General features: G+C 39.8%; 1 long non-coding RNA gene across 1 annotated transcript in view; it reads left to right on the top strand.

Moving 5' to 3' along the window:
• Positions 1-15,360, top strand: part of LOC149500242 (uncharacterized) — a 147,413-nt gene extending 132,053 nt beyond the window's left edge. Inside the window, exon 3 of the long non-coding RNA XR_016325116.1 lies at positions 15,255-15,360. This is a non-coding gene — a long non-coding RNA (uncharacterized LOC149500242). The remainder of the gene's footprint in view (positions 1-15,254) is intronic.
• Positions 15,361-16,229: the final 869 nt, after the last annotated feature.

Genomic DNA, 16,229 nt, shown 5'->3' with positions numbered 1-16,229 from the left:
ACCAGACTTTATCAAATAGGCTATCTGCTAGCTTAACAAAGCTCAAACCGATACTGTAGTACTGATAGCTGGCCAAACTCCAAGCTTACAGTTTAGTTAGTTCTGTAGTACCGCAAAATGATTTGTGTTTTGGAAATAACGATGAAGGATAGATCTTCCACTGAGCGTGTGATATTGCTCGGTAGACCGACGGTCCCAATCTTGTTGTTGGGAGCTTGTACACATGCAAGCTCATCTTGAAATTATCGTAAGGTATATTCAGCTGTTTGTCAAATGTCTTGTGCTTAATGATGACTACCGTCGTCTTAGTATCAGTGTCTTTACCGTCGTCCACGATGACCACAGAAACTGTAAAGTGTCCGAAGCGTCTGAAACAACATATATTATGTATTTTTAACTTGTTGTAACTATACTTGAGATCTTAGAACTTATATCTCATGGTGGATGCCGGCATTTACGTTGTAGATGTCTATGGGCTCCGGTAAACACTTAACACTAGGTTGGCTGCGAGCCCGTCCACCCATCTTAAGAAATAAAAAAAAAAGTCGCAGCATCCGCCACTGGAGAAGAGATACAGTTACTGTCTACGTTGACAGTGTTAATCTAGAGATATTTTACTCGCACAAAGTCCGACTCTACAAAAGGCGTCTCTCCGCTCTACCTATAATGGTCGCCTCCGCAGGCAATAACAAATATACCTAATACCGGAATATATATACATCACCTGTCAACGAAACACATTTGCCGCAATTAACAATATGTTGGTAGGTACCTGAACGACAATTTTTATTTTGCTTCGATGCAAACACGAAAGCAAACAAATATAGTCCTTCGGCTTTTAGACATAAGCCCGAAATTTGTACGTGACTATCGCTTATTTTCGAGAACGACTCTTCTAATATACAAAAATGCGAATGTCGGACTTAATATAAAGCGATAAAGAAGAAAATCGTGTGAAATTATTTCGGCCAAAGTTACAGCAGCGGTTACGAATCCAGTCCAGTTCTGACTTTCGAAGGCCAAAGACGACTATTAGGTACGACATTTATAGGAACCTATACAAAGCGTTTCGTAATAGAAGAGTTTATGAACGTGCCTTTGAAAGGATCGGTAATGCGTTGAAAGACTTTTATTACTGAAAAATTGTATATTTTAAAGATATTGGTTATTAAGTGTTCGAATTTCGAAATTTCATAAGACATCCGTGGATTATCGTTACTAAATATTCAAAGTTCTAAATTCGAATTGTTGAATTTGAAAGTGTCGGTAGTAAATACATAAAAGTTATTGGTTTCTCGAGGAATACGTGCGGTTCAGAGGTGACACCGTTCTTTTGCAGCAGAGCTTTGACATTCTGTCAAGATTTGACCCTCACTATGAGCCTGCGGAGGTAAGATCACGTTTATCAGTTGAATTTAGTTTCAGAACGGAACTTGGCAATTCTTCGAAATTTAGCTCATTGTTCGAGTGGACAAAATGTCCATCGCTGTTACGAATATATCTCTCGGGATTTCTGGCTAGATTTAGTACTTATTTATGATTATTTTTATCTGTTGCATAAATGAATAAACTAGTGAGTGAGTCGCCATTTTGTTAAGTGGCTATTCTATTCTACCAGCCCACAGACGTCCACTGCTTAACATAGGCCTCCCCCAAGCCTCGCCACAAAGACAAATATAGGTACTTAACATGACAATACATGACAATATAAATGCCGCCACCTACCCTGGTTTTATTACCTTTATAGGTAGATGAGCATATGCCTCAGCTATTGGTGGGTCTTTACGAGGGCTCATGGACATCTACAACGTAAGCCTACCTTGAGACGTGAATTAGAAATCTGAGTTTTTATAGTATAACGTCCTGCCCTAAGCACATCATTACGTATCCTCCCGATCCACTAACGGTGCTTTTAGGCACCTCAAGCAGCGGTCACCGTCCTCATCGAAGAGCTCGACGAGTAAATTAGCTCATAGACACAGCCCACTGAGTTTCTCGCTGGATCTTCTCAGTGGGTCGCGATTCCGATCCCGTGGTAGATTCTGCGAAGCACTGCTCTTGGCTAGGACCAGTGTTAGCAACACTCTCAGCTTGAGCTCCGTAAACTCACCTACTCGTCCGCTTACGCTGACATACCCTCTAAACATTATCAGCTTAGGTAGGGAAAAAAAAGCTATTCAAGCCGAAAAGCATTATTGGTTCACGGTAGAAATAGGTTTGATAGTGGTACCTATCCGCGCATCTTACCGCCAGTAAATCTAGGCTTTTTCTCTCTCTGCACCATAGATACAGTGTTTTTTCCGCGATCAATCTTAAAGATACTTATCGCATTTTATTATAAGCGATACCACGATCAGTAGTCGTGCCGTAAAATGATTTAAGACTCCAACGCATCCAAGCCAGCACGCAATGCCATTTTTATTTGTTAGAGAAGGATCGTATAGACATGACATTGTCAAACCCACTTTAAGAAGTGAAGTCAAATTTTATATACATTACTAGCTTTTGCCCGCGACTCCGCCCGCGTGGAATAGTTACTTTGGCATAACGCTAAATTGTACACCCCACTTCATTTACGTAGAAAGTGAAAATACTTTGAAACATTCTTTATTGGTACTCCACTTGTATTGGTCTTACCGTGATGTTATATAGCCTATATATAGCCTTCCTCAATAAATGGGCTATCTAACACTGCAGGAATTTTTCAAATCGGACCAGTAGTTCCTGAGATTAGTGCGTTCAAACAAACAAACTCTTCAGTTTTATAATATTAGCATAGATAACAAAATAATTTATATATCTTCTTCTTCATCTCTGATACGAAACATTTTCAATTAAAGCTACTTCAAGCGGTGATGGAAAACTAATATATATTGTACACTAGAACAGATTATAATTGTAAATAGACATGCTTTCACAAAACCGACTTCAAATAGAAAAAAAAAGATATTCCAAAACAAAGTAATTTACACTAAAAATAATAATCATCGAAATCTGTTGGCGTGATATTGAGTTATTCACCTATTTGTCACGCACGTACTTAATGTAAATTTAAGACTTACATGGTTTTCTCACGGATACCATTATCAGAACTGGACTAAATTGAAATGGGACCACACGGGAAGCGTCACCTTTCTAATAAAAAAATTATCATCAAAATCGATTCACCCAGTCAAAAGTTATGAGGTAACAAACATAAAAAAAACATACAGTCGAATTGAGAACCTCCACCTTTTTTGAAGTCGGTCAAAAATGAAAGATAATGTGATATTATTTATACGTACATTGGGTTTTTTTCCCTACCTATACACTAGTAGCTAGGAACTATTCCAGCTATGCGTGGACGGGTAGGTGAGCTCACGGGCTCAACTTGAGAGGATTCGCTAATACTAGGTAGTCCTAGCAAGAGTGCTTTGCAGAATCTACCAGAATCATGGCTCACTGAGAGGATCCGGCGAGAAGCACAGTGGGTCGTGTCTATGGGACAGTAGGAAGCATTGTAAGCGCAGACCGGTAGGATCCAACTTGTTTTTGCCACAAAACGATCAAGTTGTGAACGTAGTGATTATGAAATAAGATTGAGATTAAGTCATAATATTTCAAGATAGGATGCGATCGATATGTGGGGTAACAAGAATGGGTAGAATACGGAATGCACATGTTAGAGGAAGTCTGAAAGTGGCACCTGTGACAGAGAAGTTGAGAAGTGCGCGTTTGGGATTTTATGGACAAGTCATGAGACGAAATGACAATGAGGTTGTTAAGAGAGTTTTAACTATGAATGTGGAAAGCTTTAGAGGAAGATTAGAGTTAGCCTTAAGAAAAAATGGATGGATTGCGTGAAAGACGAAACGTGTAAGAGGGGAGTGAGCGAAGAAATTGTGTATGATAGAGGAGTATGGAAGGAGAAAGCATGTTGCACCAAGCCCAGGTCACTGGGAGGAGGTCAGGAGAATGATGATTTCAATATAAGAGGTGGCTTTACATAGCGCAAACTCACATTCTTAGATGAACCATATTACGGAAAAGTCTACGTATTGTCCTACACCGGAAATCATGACTGTTCAGTTCGCTAACCTAGCGCCTCTCTTCGGAAAGAACGCTAAGACTGCACCTCAAGAAGCAGCCTTCTCTTCATGGAAATAGAGTGGACATTTATAAAATTCCAGAAAACCTATATCGAGGTCATAGCTAATACTAGTCTAGTTTTACAGTTTAATCCAGCGGTTTTTTTTAACTGTCATTATGGCCGTTTTCCAATTACAGCACAAGAGCGCATTATGCGGCATAATGCTCAACTAAGCTTCAGCATAATTCGGCATTGTGCGTCACTGAGTCGTATTAAGCTCTGTAATTGGAAAACTACCTATATTACTTTTGTGTTCGACTAACAGTATTATTCTTTGACGTTTGATTGCTGCGGTAACTTATTCTTTGACGTTTGGTTATTGCGGTAGCTGTCAGATGTCAATGCTGTCAGTAGAGTATCCGAAACGTCAGAAATCATATTATGACAACGCAAAACGTGATTATACGTACGTAGCGCGAAGGAATTCGAATAAACAATTTTGATGAGAAGACGACTTGAAAGAAGTAGCTAAGTCACAATGGTTTGGTACCGGAAAGGGCAGAAACAAATGGGAATCCCCAGAGGAGGACTTTGTCGAAAGACAAGCTGTTAAGAGGAGAGATAAGCCGAATGCCGAGAATATATTGTAAAGATTTATAGTTTATTTATCTCTCTATTGTTATTATTTTAGCTTTTAGTTAAATAAGTCAAAAAGCCTCTCTGCCATCTGCTGGAAATGTGTTATGAGCTTCTTCGGACACATCATGCGGTCTCCCAGACATGAATTAGGAAGCTCATAATTTCGGGTCGCATAGAGGTCAAGTGCGCCGTGGGCAGAACTCCATCCAGACGGTCAGATCTAGTTAAGGAAGTGGTTGGTGATGATTTATGCCATGTGGTCCATGTCACCCATGATGGAACACAGTGGAGAAAATTCACACGTGGTCGCGATCCTCAGCAGTGAAGGAGCGATGTTAAACTGAACCACGCGTTCAGAGTGTCATTAGATACCATTAGCATCCGCTAAGTCCAATTCTGGAGTCAGCTTCCTTCCACAATGTTGCCCACGTCCTATATCAAACGAGCCATCAAAAAGTTTAAATCTAGCATCATTAAAGGCTTATTCTTACTGGTGGTAGGACCTCTTGTGAGTCCGCACGGGTAGGTACCACCACCCTGCCTATTTCTGCCGTGAAGCAGTAATGCGTTTCGGTTTGAAGGGTGGGGCAGCCGTTGTAACTATACTTGAGAGACCTTACAACTTATATCTCAAGGTGGGTGGCGCATTTACGTTGTAGATGTCTATGGGCTCCAGTAACCACTTAACATAAGGTGGGCTGTGAGCTCGTCCACTCATCTAATCAAAAAAAATATATATTTATTATTACAATAAAATTGACAAAACGCCAAAACTAAATTTCGAGATAAAGACATTTGGTAACAATCAAATAAAAAAAGAACTATCGATCGTAAACCCTATTAAGTGGGGGACTATTTAAGATTCAGCGCCCGTGTTACGAACTATAGGCGAATGGGTAAAGTTGGGCGAAGGTCTTTATCGTATCACGAATTGGAAAGAGCTAGGGTTGAACCTTTATTTATTGAGTCACCTGGATTTTTTTACAGTACCTATTCGCTTGTCGCTAGGCTATTCCAGCTTAGATCACGGGGCTCGACCTGAGAGAGCTTCCTAACCCTGGCCCTAGCAAGAGCAGTGCATCGCTGAATATACCACTGGATCAGAATCGCGACCCACTGAGATGATCCGGCGAGAAACTGAGGCCGTCAGCTGTACCATATATTTATTTATTTATTTAACGGTATGTAGCGGCTTGGCTCTGCCCCTGGCATTGCTGAAGTCCATGGGCGACGGTAACCACTCACCATGAGGTGGGCCATATGCTCGTCTGTCTACAAGGGCAATAATAAAAAAATGTGACGGAATCTTAGAAAGTCTTCTTCATGGACTTCAAAAAACCTGATTGGACACAAGGCACAAGCGTCAATGACCGATCAGTAGATTCATTTCATAAGCTTCCTCTTAAGCTCTAGAACCTTAACCTGAAGAGATCGCTTTTAACTTTACGACTGTCTATTGCACAATTATACTGTCTATTGACTGTTTTGACGATGTTCATTGTATTTTGGGGTGCAATAAGGAATAAATACTCCCTCCTTTCTCTATCTCTTTCTTTCTCACCTCCTATGGGCTCCGGTAACCACTCAACACCAGGTGAGTCGTCCACTCACCTAAGCAATAAAATAAATAAATAAAGTCAACTGGAAACAAATCCCTTTTTTTATTCTTTAGTGGAGCTCATAGACATCTACAACGTAAAGATTTGAGATATAAGTTGTAAGGTCTCAGTATAGTTACAACGGCTGCCCCACCCTTCAGACCGAAACGCATTACTGCTTCACGGCAGAAATACGCAGGTTGGTGGTACCTACCCGTGCGGACTCACAAGAGGTCCTACCACCAGTAAACTATTTTAGTTCTATTTTACTGTTTTATTTATACCTCTACCAACGACTGCTTTTTAGTATTACAACCGTTGTGTCCATGGACATCTCTGTATAGCTAAACGGAAACAATAAAAAAGCGTAAATCTTTCCAGCGCCAATGAAATCATAGTACCTACCCGAATAGTTAATAAAATCTTTGTTTGTTCACAATCGGAAGACGCGTCGACGCCAGCTGTTTTCGCGTCCTAATACCGTGCGATATTAGATATTGGGGTGTGGTGCTTACCACGAGCGGAGCGGGGAGCGGTTTTCATTTAACTACATATAAGTTTGAAACTCAACTTAAATTTTAATATTTCGATGTTTGAAATAATAATCATGAAGACAGACGTATTGCTTAAACGACTGAACGAGCTCACTTGGAGTTAAGTGGTCAACATAGCATTAAAGATGGTGCTGGAGGTTTGAGGTCTGTACTTGTGTCTATGCTTGTCCAGTGTGTAAGTAAGTATTGTTACGCCGGTAAGAGTATCGCCATCTATCGCCGAATAGTCGAACGAATATCGATGGATCTAGTAGCATCTAGAAAGCTCGAGGTGCACAACGCCATCTATTGTCAGATAGCGGAAACACAATACTAGAAATGTGTAGAATATTCTCGATAATTCTAGGGATGTGGTATCGGCTATAAAGGCGTTGCAGAGATGGCACGCAGTCAGTAATCGGAACTACTCGAAGCGAAACAGCAAACGGATCACCTGAAGCGAAGCGGAAGAAGCGAATTGAGAATTTCAAAGGGTTTTGGGAAGTGTTCTAAGTGTTGAATACAGTGTTAACTTGTAATTCGGTAGAATTTTATTTATCCTGAACCCCGGCCCGTAACGGTATGCAAATGTTTTTTTTTTACAATTTATAATTTTTATTAACTACGTTATTCCTTCATCGTGGGTAAAATTTGTAAGAAAGAGACAAATAGGTGTTTCATTAGAAAAATTGGTAACTCCATGCAGGATTCGAATACCGGCACAGCCGCATCGCTCGATACGAAAGCACCGGCAGTCTTCATGTTTTTATTAATAATACCGTTCATATGGATGTTAGTATGTATGTACGGAAACTGTGAACATGATTTTGAGCCCCTTCAAAACGTCGGATTAACACGAAATTTTTCATACTTATGAAGGACCGATGACAATTCGATATTTTAAAAAGCTAAACGTCCGTACCAGAATAATCAGTATTATCGATTTTTTGTTAGGACTATCTGCCCAACAAAACAAAACCACTTGGATTAAGCTGTATGAATTTTTATATGAATTGTATTGTATGAATGTGATCCCATCATGGAAAACCAAAATTAATAAACGATATTCAGAGAGGAGCTTACACGGTTGTAGCAACCGCTTAGGTCATGGGATTAGGTAGATTTCTTCGTTTGCCTATTAACGCTTGCTAGTATATAATATACCTATAGGATATAGCATGTTCATAGGCAATCGAACAAAGCAAAGAAAAAAAGTACGTGCCTACAAAGTAAACATGTAAATAGTGAAACTCCTTTGGCAAATTAATTTTTAAAGTACCCATGTTGAAAGCGAAAATTTTTTGGCAAATTAATTTTTAAATCTGATTTATATTTATACTAATCTTCTCAGTCGTTTGCGCTCTTGGCAGAGTGGTCTTTGTCATCAGTTCAGGTGGTGGTGCGCTTCACCAGACGTCGCCATTCCTCGCGCAGCGCGGCCCTTAGGGCCGGTGCACACCAAGTTTTTTAAAGCGCCGTCGACGCCGCGCTTTTCGCCTACAGGGCAGTTTGTTTTCGTTTGTATCGATACAAACGCGTATTTGAATTTATACAGGCGTACAAAAGTCTTCAGGCTGCGTCTGACTTGCGTGTGTATAGCGTCTGTATCGCTACAAGCGCGCGTGGTGTGCACAGGCCCTTATTGTGCACTGACGGGACCGCTTAGAGCTGCCTTAACTTGGTTGGTCCATCGTAACGGTGATCTGCCGCGCCGTCTTGTACCCTCAATCATGCCCTGCACCACAAGGCGTTCAACTGAGCCATCACCCCCTCGCGTATAATAATCTAAAGCTTATTCATACAAAGTTTGGAGCCATCGTTATCTGTCAGTTTGGCTGTGTGTTGCGGTGGCCAAGGGCAAAGCTAAGTCGTTGCCTAAAACCTTCTGTCAATGACAGCTTACGACATAGTAAACCGAGATCTTGTCTATTATTTACAAAGATGCTGTAGATAGATCGAGACACTATCATGCCGCCGGGTGTTAAATAGTTATTGGAGTTCAAAAACATATTAGAGATGTCTAGGGACGCTGTCTTGCTTTCTGGTTCGTTGGGTGGATTAGCCGTTCAAATTTTGACCTAATCTTATTTTTTTTCCTACCTATGCTGATAACGTTGAGAGGCTATTTCACCTTCTCAATGACGTGTAGTTGAGCTCACAGGGTTCAAACCAGTAGTGTTGCTAACACTGACCCTAGCAAGAGTAGTGCTTCGCAGAATCTACCACCGGATCGGTAACACGACCCACTGAGAAGATCCGGCAAGAAACTCAGTCAGCTTTTCTATGAGTTAATTTACTCGTCGAGTCCTAAAAGCACCGTTAATGGATTGAGAGGATCCGCAATGACGTGTTTAGGGCAACGTCGACTGTTTACCATTCGGTCCACAGGATCGGGTATGCGACCTCATGTTTCAAAATGGTTGGCAGTATACCATGCTTAAAGCTTCGGAAACTGCTAGCACAAGGTCATTTGTAACACAAGCTCATTGAGAAAAAAAATCGAACAGGACTCAGACCTCATTTAGCAAGAGAAAAAGATTTAACCGTTTCCAACTAAACCGCTAGGTTTTCCAAGTGAAATTCTAGTAATAAATTTCGCGCGCGAGTTTGGGTATGGCAATAAATTATTGTGCCCCCGAACCATGGAATGTCGATTTGCTCGGTGTGATGTTAGGGTGACCACCCGGCCTCTTCTATGATGAAGAGCAACTGGGTTCTATGATCTGGCTATGTGTTTTGGGAGTATATGGGGTGTCTAGGTCTAGTTTAAGGTAGGCAGGCTTCAGATAGCCCTGGTGTTCCGTCGCTATATCTATGGTGAGAAGTTCTTTAGTCCTAGGAGATTGTGATTCGTGAATTCGCAAACATTCAAGCATCTCGGTGGTAGTTGATTGGAGATTGGAACAGACGGGTTCTTGAGCGAAAACCGCGCATCGGAAAACGGTGCAGCGATGATTTGCGAAAGATGGAAGGCATGAATGTCGTAAATTGGGAGAAATCTTTAACCAGCAGTGGACTATGGTTGATCACTCTGCTTAGTACGAGTTTCTTAACATCTTGATCGTGTAAACGTTTCAGCATTCCTTCGTTGCCGCTAGGGGCGCTGTTCCAGCTCTAGACAAATTTGAGTTAACTTTTACGCGATCGTAAAGTTAAGAACTCGCACTAGACAAAGGCGTCTTTACCTATAAGGTGCAGGGTGTGGGCGCAGCGATATTAGGGCTCGCCAGCTGCGGCACTTTTAATGAACCTGCTACATTTGCACTTATTCCATTTTGGCCGTGCGCTTACTAGAATGTGCTAGGGTAATTATTGCATATGTCCGCTACATGGGCTATACCCTCAGATCTAATTACCTTTGCCTTAGACGCCTTCAGCTCTAACATTAGGAGCAGGCTTACGGACCCCCGTAATCGTACTTGTCGAACTCGACAAAGAGCTTTTAAGCGGGTCGCGATTCCGATCCGGTAGTAGATTCATTCGCGAAACAGCTGCTCTTGAGTTGTTAGGTCTCCTTCGGAAGTGCTCGGGCAGCTGGTGGTAAATCACACCCCTCCTGGCTGAGTCTTTGCTCGCCCGCCTGTCCTGGTGAAACTGGAAAGGCCTCCGGGCTACCAGAAAACCCTCAATCCTAAAAAAAAAACATGGGCTATAGACGCCTTTTGGGGCTAATGATGATGAGTCTGGCCACGATATAGATGCAAACATATTAGGTACACATCGTCTTGCGGTTCTCAGTCACTTGTCTATGCCTCTAGCATTGCCAATGTCATTGTACGACGGTGATCACTCATCGTCAAGCAAACCGTATGCATTTAAAAAAAAGATAGCGTACAAAGGGCGGGCCGCTATACTGTACTGTTAAAAGTGAGACATTACAACTCATGTCTCAAGGTGGGTGGCGGCATTTACGTTGTAGATGTCTATGGGCTACGGTAACTCCTTAACATCAGGTGGGCCGTGAGCTCGTCCACCCATCTAAGCAATAAAAAAACAAAGTACTAAAAATTTCACAGTTTATTTCTTTATTTATTTAAGGATTACCGACAGGGTTTACAGTAAGACATAAAATAACATTGACATGTATAGAGCAATTGATAACTGCAACCCTAATTAGAGGTAATCACAGCATGCATTCATTACATTAATATATCAATAGAGATTTAACAATAAGTTACCGCGGTAACAACAATAATTCGTGTATAGCGTCAATGTGTCAACCCTAGACAGAACGGACGCCGGAATAATGGCAGAATTTTAGTTTCTCAAACTAGCTAAGCGATTTGTATGCCCTAGAGAAGAAATATGTTTGATAATATAACTAGTATATGTAACACTAGCTTTTGCCCGCGACTTCGTCCGCGTGGAATAGTTACATTGGCATAACGCTAAATATTACCCGCCTCTTCATTTACGTAGAAAGTGAAAATATTTTTGTATAATAGAATATTATGGAGCTATTTAAGGTACCAAAATCACGCTTTTTAACCGACTTCAAAAGAGGAAATGATCAATTCGACCATAATTTTTTATCTATGTATGTTCACCGATTTCTCGAGAACGCTTGAACCGATTCTGATAATTCTTTTTCTTTTTTTTGTTCCAACGGCTAGACTTCCTGAATGGTCCTATAATCATCAAAACCTGATGATGGGATCCTGGAGAAATCCAGAAAATCCTTTTTTTTAGAAAAGAGCCTACCTTTTATAGACACATGCTGTCACGGACTTTTTTTAGATCTTTTAAATGGGAACAATTCTCTCATACATTACTTTAGCGAAGCTTTAACCGTTTCCGCAGCGCACGCAGTGGAAGCTCTCAAAAGGAAAAAAATCCGATTTTGAAACATTATTTATTGGTGCTCCGTTTGTATTGGTCTTAGCGTGATGTTAAATAGCCTATAAGTCATTCCCGATAAATGGGCTATCGAACCCTGAAAGAATTTCAATATTCAATATTCAATTCAATATTCAAATCGGACCAGTAGTTCCCGAGATTAGCGCGTTCAAACAAACAAACTCTTCAGCTTTATAATAGAAAAAAAATGTAACATAAAAAAAGTCTTACATAAAAACTACTCTACGATTATTATTTTTTTTATTGTAGTGTAATACAATTAAAGGCAACGAACTCCGGGGAGCAAGGCACGTCTGCCGTCATCTTCAAGTGTAATTGTGGCCTAATCACACTTGAAGAAAACTTAATAAAGCAAAATTGATATTAAAATTACAAGTATCTTTTCCTGCTTCTGGATTAAATATTTATTTATTACTAGCTGATCCGGCCATTATTTATGACTACTGAGACTTCGTAATGCCTCAATCGATACATAAAAGACCTAAGCTTTTGTATAAAATAAACATAAAACAAACAAAAGGAATCCGTCCGACGGAGGACACATCAAAAGAAAAACAAATTGTTATTTTTATTTAATTCCGAGCATTTTAATATTTATCTACCTTTTAAACCTTCTCTGGACTTTCACAAATAATTCAAGACCAAAATTAGCCAAATCGGTCCAGCCGTTCTCGAGTTTTAGCGAGACTAACGAACAGCAATTCATTTATATATATATAGAAAATAGATAGATAGATAGATTATGGAAATTCACTAAGAACTATAATTAAAATATAAATATAATTAAAAAACATAATTAAGTATCTATAGACCCGGTATATTGTTCGAGGCGACACGAAAATCAGCTAGGCTCTAAGATATTGCTTATTTAGGGGCGAGAGGGGAGGCCTCGTTAACAATCTCCGCTAAGATTACAATATACCTTATTACCTTGTTACAGCGAACCCGTAACAAAGGTTCTTATCGCGACCGCCTCGGAAAATGCTTTTGTTTTCAAAATATTTCGTTACAACATGTACGCATTATACATTTACAACTAGTTTCTTCGTTTATTTTATATTGCTACGCGCTAGGATTCTGATTTAATAAAAAAATCTACCGAAATGTAAATTAAAACTACTGTATTAACGCTTAGAACACTTAAAACACTTCACAACACGTTAAAATTCTCAATTCATTTCTTCCGCTTCGCTTCAGGTGATCCTTTCAATGTTTTGCTTCGAGTAGTTCCGATTACTAACTGACTGCGTGCCATCTCTGCAATGCCTTTTTAGTCGCGACGACATCCCTAGATTTATCGAGAACATTCTTGGCAAGTCGAGTAGCTTTTATGTGTGTTTCCACTATCTACCAATAGATGGCGTTGTACTTCTTTCCCAACGATGCGAGTTCCTTTGAGATTCGCTTCGGCTATACGGCGGCAGATGGCGTTACTCTTACCGGCGTAACAATATTGATTGTTCTACACTTGGCTGTGGCCATCGATAGATGTATGAACATCTTTGTTAAAAAAATTATGCGTCTCGGAAACGCCCAACAGAAGTGACAATTTAAACTAATCTAAGTTTAACTATTTAATATGAAATTGTTTAACTTGAGAAAAGCTTGGGTTATTACTTAAATTTTATGTATGATAGATAAAGTAAGGAAAATTGTAACATAAATTGAAAAAGATATATAAATAGTTAGCAGTCACATACGATAACAGTACCGCTGCCGTATGCGTGAGAGAAAGGGACGACAGACAGACTGACGCTGTAATGCGTTACGTAACGAAGCGGTTTATCCTCCCATAAAAAGTTATCACTTCAAAAAAAGACTATTTTATTTATTGTATAATATTATGCCGGAAATTATTTGGAGAACACGGCGTGACATGATAGTTCCCTTGTCGTGGTCTACATACCCGATCCTAAGGAGCGAACTGTAAGCAGTCGCCTTCCCTCAAAACATGTCACTTCGGATCCTCCCTATCCACTACCGGTGCTTACAGATACCTCAAGCACCGTTCACGTCGAACCCGTCGAATGTGAAGCAAATTAACTTAGAGACACAAACCAGTGAATTACACGCCGGATCTTCCCAGTCGATTCCTAGCCGGTGGTAGATTCAGCGAAACACTGCTCATGCTAGGGCTAGTGTTAGCAAATTCGCCAGGCTGAACCCCGTGACTTCACCTACAATTTTAGTGAAGCTGGTATAACGCCTTAAGGTTACCAGCATAGCCAAAAAAAAGCCGGAAACCAATACAGAGCCCAGTGATAAATATTGCACCCCTGGAAAGAGACAGTCGGCTGATTTCGACTTCGTAGAGCGCTATCTCTGTCGCACGAAACACAAACCGTGTTCGATCTCTATTATTTAGGATAGGCTACCGCATTTGAAAAACGGCTGACAAATGTCGTAAACGCCATTGAAATTTCGCGTAGGGCGAAATTATACGATTGTCTCTTTTCAAAGGTCGAAGGCCATTATTTATTGCCGGGGACTGTACTAAAATTACAAACGCTCAAACGACGTACCTACCATTAAACACGAAACATTATTTTTAAACGCTAAATATGAATTTGATATCAATGAATGACTTAGTCTGCCGTGAAGCAGTAGTGCGTTTCGGTTGAAGAGTGAGGCAGCCGTTGTAACCATACTGAGACCTTAGAACTTATAACTCAAGGTGGGTGGTGCATTTACGTTCTAGATGTCTATGGGCTCCAGTAACCACTTAACACCAGGTGGGCTGTGAGCTCGCCCACCCATCTAAGCAATATCATTTTTATTATTATTATAGTGTACATAACCGTAATAGTTTTGTCAAAATCAACATTTCTTTTGCTTAATAGATTAGGCGGGTGTAAGTACTCGTGTGTGTGGCCGCAGCTCGTTCCTTTACTTGCATTTGAGTTTTTTGAATCTTATATATTTCCCATCTGTTAATATTAATATGAAATAATATAAAACTAATTAATACGTGAAGCAAAAACTTTGTATCCCTTTTTACGAAAATTGCGTGGACGGAGGAGTATGAAATTTTCCACACTTATAGAGAATATAGAGAAGAAGTGCACAATTCTAATTTTTTTTTTAAATAATGCATAAAATATACATTAAATCAAAAAATAAAACATTACATACACTACATACCATGTATTTGACGCACACACGCATGATTACTATTTATTGTCAAACTTTTGTTCTTGGCGTCTGTTGTCAAATTGAGAATAGATTAATATTGTTTGTCTTTGTTAATATTTTTTATAGTGTAGTCTTGACGAAATTTGTGATTATAGAAGTATAAAATACAATCATAATAGTGTACAAACTTACAATTTCAATTAATTATAGTCGAATTTCGACTACTACGGGACCTCTAGTAAAACTAATTGGTTGAAAATGCTTGTATTAAAAGAATGTATGTCAGCGCCATCTGTGAAAGACTTTACTAACTAATACAGTTTAGTGTTTCCGAAAATGACAAATTCTCAAATTGCATGAGAGATGGCGCTGTTTTAAAAGAATACTCTTCATCGAAAGTTATTTCTATTCTTCTTTTTTTTACAGGGCGGATCAGTCATCAAGTGATGGAGGTAGAGAAAAAAGTCTTTCAAAGCTTAATGGATTTTTAAGCTTAAAGACGCCCCTGATCAGCACCAAGACATTGGGGTAAGTTTTAGTATACAGATTTTTATTTCATCAAGCGACACCTTTTAACAGTTTTTGAAACTATACTTAGTATAGTTTGACAAAAACCAAAGATGGCGCTAAGGTAAAATTGTATATATTTTTATTATTTATTATATAGAATCCGTTGTTTCTAGGGTTTTTTTCTACAAAATAAAATCCAGAAATCTAAAGATTAAGATCCCGTGAAAATAAAACAATCAAGTATCTAAAGTTTTAAAAGTGATTTAAAATCGAATCGCAATAATTAAGTAGGTACATTTCAGAACTACAACACACTTTACTACACATTTCCACTAAGATAAATCTCAGGACATTGTGCAGGGCATTGCAGGGCATTGTTGACTTTCAGCTCCATACTAATATGGGCATTGTCCTTTGGTAGGTACGTATCGATCTGCGGCTTCTGGGTATTCCTTTGAGGCGGTTATTCGTTTTGAGTTACCATTGAACAGTATTTAATATTCTCTTCCTAACAAACAAACAAAAAAAATCCTAAAAAACCACGCCACATCACCGAAGACGAGGTGGCCTGATATAGTTCGGGGGAAGATCTTAAAATCCCACGGAGGTCACGATGTCCAGAATTGAGGATCTACCACGCAAGGAGGAACAAAGAAAAACCAACAATTATAAAAGCAATCAAGAATAAGCTTAAAAAAACCGCCTTTATAAGCCTTCGAGACGTCATTTCGGATCCTCCCGATCCACTAACGGTGCTTTTAGGTACCACAAGCACCTGCCATCGTTCTCGCCGAACTCTCGGCGAGTAAATTAACCCACAGACACAGTCTACTGAGTTTCTCGCCGGATCTTCTCAGTGGGTCGCGTTTCCGATCCGATGGTAGATTCTGC

Source organism: Bombyx mandarina, chromosome 23 (genome assembly GCF_030267445.1).
Source record: "Bombyx mandarina strain Sakado chromosome 23, ASM3026744v2".
NCBI lineage: Eukaryota > Metazoa > Arthropoda > Insecta > Lepidoptera > Bombycidae > Bombyx > Bombyx mandarina.
Note: the sequence above shows the minus strand (reverse complement) of the source record. Positions and strands in the feature narration are given on the sequence as shown.